The sequence below is a fragment of the Erythranthe guttata genome, chromosome 3, assembly GCF_056151865.1.
Source record: "Erythranthe guttata isolate IM_541 chromosome 3, IM_541, whole genome shotgun sequence".
Classification (NCBI taxonomy): domain Eukaryota; kingdom Viridiplantae; phylum Streptophyta; class Magnoliopsida; order Lamiales; family Phrymaceae; genus Erythranthe; species Erythranthe guttata.
The window spans coordinates 4,185,679-4,192,869 of record NC_142535.1 but is presented as its reverse complement, the minus strand read 5'-3'; the positions used below and the strand labels follow the sequence as shown (position 1 = coordinate 4,192,869).

At 34.5% G+C, this 7,191-nt stretch overlaps 1 long non-coding RNA gene across 1 annotated transcript; it reads right to left on the bottom strand.

Moving 5' to 3' along the window:
- Nucleotides 1-669: 669 nt before the first annotated feature.
- LOC148771576 (uncharacterized) lies at nucleotides 670-1,715 on the bottom strand. Its single transcript, XR_016030482.1, has 2 exons — nucleotides 1,285-1,715; nucleotides 670-1,012 (listed from the first exon to the last, which is right to left on the bottom strand). It is a non-coding gene; the product is annotated as an uncharacterized LOC148771576 (long non-coding RNA).
- Between the last annotated feature and the right edge of the window lie 5,476 nt (nucleotides 1,716-7,191).

Sequence of the window (7,191 nt, the reverse complement as noted above, 5' to 3'; positions counted from 1 at the left end):
AAAGATGCACAAAATGGGGTATGCGCATTACGAAGTGACTTTGTTCATCAATTCTTAAACGATGAAGACACTGTGAACTTAGATTAGCGCATAATGATCAGATTTTAGAAACTACCTTGAACTCTTGCTATTTTGGATTTTTAGTTTGGTTGCATTTTGATACAATTATAATTTTGCAGTTGGTTAAACATCCTTGTATTATCCTATTATTTGACGTACTCTACTAATTGTTGCTATTTTGGTACCTGAACTTAGTTGACGTACTTTTCTCGTTGTTTATGTTACTTTTTTATGTTTGCAATTTCAATTTTCGCTAATTACTAAGTAGGACAGTTTAAAAAAATAAGACAATTACTAGTTTTACACGTTTGCTCCTTAAAGTATAATATTATGCGCTGTGTTTTACACATATTGTTTGCTAACTAGTGCAACGAGCGATGTAATGAACCAAACAAAGTCGGCAGTTTCACTGAACACTGTAAAAGTTTATAGTTTGTTATTTGTTTTTTGTTGTTTGCTGTTTACAACATAAAACATGGAGGTATGTATTTGTTGAATAACTTCGTGTTTGTTGTCTGTAGCAAATTTACCATTTGCTAAATTGTAAAACATGAACATAAGCTAATCAAAACATGAACATAAGCTAATCAAAATTTACCATTTGCTAAATTGTTCATTTCATTATAAATGGTAAAACATCTACATAAGCTAATCAAAAATAAACAAAAAAAAAATTCAAAAATAGAAGCTTGAAAATGATAGCACAAGTTCTTAAATGAAACATAAAAAGCATAACCAAAAAGCATCACCCCTAAAGAATACATCGGATTTGTACAAGACTTTTTGTTGTGTTTACCGAGTTCTTTACATCTCCCGCATCTTATTTTCCTCTTTATCTTCTCGCCAATAGACGGTATCCTCTTCTTCTTTGGTCTACCACGTCGTGTTTTAAATTCAGGAGGGCAAACACAATACATCATACCTGAACACCAATTTTGTGGAGAACGATAAACTGCAAACAATATTGAACGAAAATTAAGTTGTAAAAACGACAATTAATAAATCGAAAATTCAAAACAACAAACATCAATTGACAACCATTTGCGTATAATTCAATTTCATGTTGATTGCATCCGACACTTTCTTCGTCGATACCAATGCATCATACCTGAACACCAATTTTATGGAGAACGATAAACTGCAAACAATATTGAACAAAAATTAAGTTGTAAAAACGACAATTAATAAATCAAAAATTCAAAACAACAAACATCAATTGACAACCCTTTGCGTATAATTCAATTTCATGTTGATTGCATTCGACACTTTCTTCACCGATACCAATACATCATACCTGAACACCAATTTTGTGGAGAACGATAAACTGCAAACAATATTGAACGAAAATTAAGTTGTAAAAACGACGATTAATAAATCGAAAATTCAAAACAACAAACATCAATTGACAAACCTTTGCGTATAATTCAATTTCATGTTGATTGCAGGCCAAAAAAAAGGATTGACTAATTATCAACACCGACTCTCGCGTTTAATTATAATACGATCGTATTGGTCTCTCGAACTCTTCATGATGATCTCATATTTCACTTGAATCGACTAAGATCTGTTTTCCAAGCGTCTTACACGATACTCTGCCTTCAATCGTGATTAGTGGGATTTGATTTCCCAACTTTACGTAAATAACTGAATCGCCTAAAATATGTTCATTCAATAGGGGTACTTATGTCTATATATTCTTTTTATTATTTAATTTATATTATTTTTTTTATGTGAAAGGACCTAGGCCTATATTCATCTAGCAACTAGGACTTCTACCTATATAAGTCCAAAATAAGGGGTGTCTAGCAAATTTCCCCATAAGTAAAATGTGTTCATTGGATCTTCATAATCAGTTAGATTAACTTGGGCCTTTTGGACCTAATCCAAATTAGGCAAATCAGATATCATTAATGACATTCATAGGGATTATACAAACAAGTATGTGGTCCAGTTCTATTTTTTCAGCTTTGTTATAATTATAATTAATGATCTTTTATGTTATCATGATACTTTTTAATTTCTCTCCTACTTCTCTTCATTATAAATACCCCGAAACCCGAATCGAATATTCACAAAGCAAATCAGTATCTCCTTCCAATATACAATTGCTAAGAGTATATCGACATTAGTCGAAGTATCTATATATGGCTGCAGTTTCTCGATCACCATTGTCGCTTAACAAGGTTGGTTGTGCATTATTGATGATGATTTGCTTCTTGGTAATTATAATTACATGTCCGGCTGAGGTAGAATCAGCCGCAATCACGTGCAGCGCAGTTGTGACGAGGATCACTTCGTGCATCGGTTATGTCCAGAGAGGCGGTGCAGTGACACCTGCTTGTTGCGACAGTCTGAAATTACTGAACGACGAAGCCAAAACAACGGCTGATTTACAAGCCGCATGCAGATGCCTCACAGCGCTTATACCTAGCGTTTCGCCTAACCCTAGTTTGGTTAACAGCCTTCCAGATAAATGCGGCATCCCTTTTCCGTACAGATACACCCCATCGCTCGACTGTTCAACGTGAGTACATTAGTCGATCAACCGTATAACAAGATCAACATTTCTCTTTCATACATATATATTATTGTAAGCAAGAAATTAATGCATGGATTATGTTTTGTGGCTTTGATTTATTGCTGCAGGTTAACACGTTGATTAGTTGACGAGACTTGCAAGAAGAGAATATATCTGTGACGTGCGTGCTTATAAATAAAAGAGTGAATAAATATATACAATAAGATGTATATATGTATTTACTATCTCTATCTAATCTCGTGCTTGTAATAAATAAAAGTATGTGCCTGTTGATGTTGCTGTGCTAATTACGTCCTTGTGAAAAAAAAAATACTACAAAATACGCCCCTATGTTTTACGTCAGTGAAAAATACAGTAAACAATATACAGACAATCCTGGGGTAAACAGCATAAAACCCCCCGTGTTAAGGAAAATCAGCGCCAAATCTCCCTGTGTATGTTTTAATTATGAAATTTTATGGTAGTCTAGATAATACTTTTATCTTCATTTTGATACAAATCATGCATAGATATGATTTATATTGAGTGAGTTATGGATTGCTTTCTGAATCTGCACAGTTTTTGAGTCATTCATGGATTATGTGTTGAATACGACTTAAAACTAATCTAATTTATATGATTCCACTTGGATATGATTGTATTTGATCTACGATATAAGAGATATGATTTTTCTAAGTTAAAGAACCAAAAACGTCAGATTCTTCTAAAATAAATTATTTGAATGAAAAGAGATGTTTGAAAGAATAGTCTAAATCTTTGAGGCTAAACTCAATAAGACGAATTGAACATAGATCAAGTTACAAAGAAGATTAAGACGAATTGAACATAGAATAAAAATATTGTATTTGTATGTGGTGATATGTGCTCTTACGTACATGATCGAATGTCTTCATCTAGAGGAATAAATTGAATATAGATGACATAGAAGCTTTAGGCTTATCCCTACACGAAAGAACATAGAGACAAGTACTTTAGGGCACTTATAGGACGTGAGTGACACGTTAAGAGAGGCGCGAGTATCGTCGGGCCAAAGTTATTAATGAGCCACTGGTTGGGCTCACGCTTTATGAAAATTCACTTTTTCAGGTTCTCGAAGTAATCACAGTGCGCATCGAAGCGAAGTTCGAGGAATCACAAACCTTGATGCCTAGCATGCCTTATCCGGAAGTTTATATTTTCACTTTCGCTTTTGAAAAGGTCTTATACAAAAATAGAAATTTTCATGATTTTAATTTTTACTCTGATTTAGGAATCTAGTCTATACTTTCTATAAAAGTGTGAATGATATGAATGTTTCTACCATTTTTTGTATGGACAAAATATCCTTTGGGTATGGAAAATTTGAAGGACAATTAAGTACTATGCTAATAATAATAGCAATTAATTAATACTTATACAAATATTTTCACACATCTTCTTCATCTTTTTCTAAATTTATTATTATTCTTTTCCATGGTAAATAAACGACCTTTCATTTTTATGTACAAGGTAACACATTTAATAGTTTTGACGGACAACTAAGAGGGTGTTTGGCTAAGCTTATTTTAAACAGCTGATAAGCTCTTACGTCTGATAAGATGTTTTTAGAGCTGATAAGTTGTGACATCTTATTTTTAGGATTAATTTTTAGAGTGTTTGGATAATGAGCTTATTTCCTATTTTTACTCATTATAAGATGTTAAATAAAAAGGTGGGGTAGAGGTACTTATTTAAAAATATCTTATTTGGTCTCCAACAGATTATTTAAAAAAAATATAAAGATCTTTTTTTTAAAAAATACCAAACACCTTGGAAGAGCTTATAAGCTCTAAAACATCTTATAAGCTCCTTTTAACATCTTATAAGTTTAGCCAAACACCCTCTAAGAATGAAGTAAAATTTATTCATAGTTATTAATTAGTACGCCATACTTAAATAAGATAATTAACACAAAAGAACAGTTTTTACGTTTACAGTTTTCACATCTTCCTGATCTTTTTTTTTTCCTTTAATTCTTTCCTTGGTAAATGACCTTTTTGTTGGCACGAGATTTCTATTTGTGAAGATTGAAGAAATCCGCCATACGTGGAAATTAAAGATTGGCAAAGATTTGTTTTCCATGTTTATTTTGGAATTAATTGGAGTCCTATTTTTGTAATATTGTTATTAGGACTTAGATTTATTTCCATGTATTATATTCTAGTTAGGTATCTTTTGTACTTATCTAGAATAGAAGTAGAAATCGACTAGGATTCTATTACCTAGTTAATCGATTTCTTAGGGCACAAGTTAGGTTTAGGGTGGTGGATTCCGTGCCTATATAAGGCCCTCAACCTCATATGAGTCCGATGGAGCTTTAATAAGAAAAATCCCAGCATAAAGGCTTTGAAGGGTGCAGCCCGTGCTGCAGCCCTGTCTGCACGGCAGGTGTGGCAACAGAACAGGTTTCTTCTACCAGGCCATAAAGAAGATCGGCGTTTCGGGAGAAGTGCTTAAAAGATCTCGGGAGAGGTCGATCCGCCGTTTGAAGGAGGTTCAACATTGGAGGAAGTCCAAGAGTGCGGAGGAGGAATTGCTTTGATTATCAACAAGTTCGAGTCGTGTGCAAGAACGGCGTATCACATAAAGAGGGAGTCTTTAGTGTTTTATTAAGTCCTATTAATGTACACTTAAATCTGAACTAGTTTTGCAAGTCCTCGTGGATGTAGGGTACATTTGTATCTGAACCACATTAAATTGTTGTGTTCTTTATTCTGCTTTTCGTAGATTTATTACTGTGACAACACAACAATTCTGTTACGTCACCTAATGTCGTAACATGTAGTCTGTCTCAACAGATGAGTAGATATCCATAGGCATTTAAAATCAACAATTGGTATCAGAGCGGGTCACTAGATATACTTAGTGTCCGATTTTGGGTTTTGATTTGTTTGCTTTGCTTATTGGATGACGTGTGTTCACAAGGAAGGTTGAGACGGAAGTCTGTCACGGCATTCACCCAATTCCGCTGCGTTGTAACGTGCCCCGTGATGGGACACTCTGATAGAAGACCAAGACGGGTGAAGAAAAGTGGCATCTCTGTTGCAGGGGGAGTAAATCTCATCTGCAGGGGGAGTTCTTGTTAAACATGGATTCTAACCAATCTATGCCAAAGGGGGAGATTGTTGGCACGAGATTTCTATTTGTGAAGATTGAAGAAATCCGCCGTACGTGGAAATTAAAGATTGGCAAAGATTTGTTTTCCATGTTTATTTTGGAATTAATTAGAGTCCTATTTTTTTAATATTGTTATTAGGACTTAGATTTATTTCCATGTATTATATTCTAGTTAGGTATCTTTTGTACTTATCTAGAATAGAAGTAGAAATCGACTAGGATTCTATTACCTAGTTAATCGATTTCTTAGGGCACAAGTTAGGTTTAGGGTGGTGGATTCCGTGCCTATATAAGGCCCTCAACCTCATATGAGTCCGATGGAGCTTTAATAAGAAAAATCCCAGCATAAAGGCTTTGAAGGGTGCAGCCCGTGCTGCAGCCCTGTCTGCACGGCAGGTGTGGCAACAGAACAGGTTTCTTCTACCAGGCCATAAAGAAGATCGGCGTTTCGGGAGAAGTGCTTAAAAGATCTCGGGAGAGGTCGATCCGCCGTTTGAAGGAGGTTCAACATTGGAGGAAGTCCAAGAGTGCGGAGGAGGAATTGCTTTGATTATCAACAAGTTCGAGTCGTGTGCAAGAACGGCGTATCACATAAAGAGGGAGTCTTTAGTGTTTTATTAAGTCCTATTAATGTACACTTAAATCTGAACTAGTTTTGCAAGTCCTCGTGGATGTAGGGTACATTTGTATCTGAACCACATTAAATTGTTGTGTTCTTTATTCTGCTTTTCGTAGATTTATTACTGTGACAACACAACAATTCTGTTACGTCACCTAATGTCGTAACATGTAGTCTGTCTCAACAGATGAGTAAATACCCATAGGCATTTAAAATCAACACTTTTCATTAGAAATTGAAATTTCTATGCAATCTTAAACAAGCACCGGCATCGTTGCCGCAGTAGCCACCATAATCGCCACAGACATTTATTCATCCAAAGGTAAATCCCTCTTTCATAACCTCAACGTGATTTTGAAATTTGGTATATATATATTTTTTGAGACTACTATTACTACCCTGTGTATTTTTATTTGATTTTCAGTGTTGATGTTGGTGTTTTTATTTTATTTCCACTAATGATATTGTCACGACACGTGCAACGCACGTGCACATGCCTAGTCTATTAAAAGGGGTATTTAAATCAAGTTTATTTTTCTTCCGCTGTCTAATATTTTCTAAACCCTGATGATGTTTTAGTTGTGGGTTATATTTAAAGTAAAGGAAAATAATTTGATAAATTCTAAACTTTTTATCTCAAAGTTCAAATTGAATCCGAAATTTTTAGTAAAGTTAATTTTTTTTAAATCGTATACTTAAATATTTCTTATTTACGTAAAATTCATGAAGGGTGTTACACAGTGAGTGATTCCTTCTTCCTCTAAATCTGGTCAATACATTGTCTGGATTTCTGAAGGGTTGCTCTGAGGTGTTACCAGGCCTAACATGCTCCTTCCCT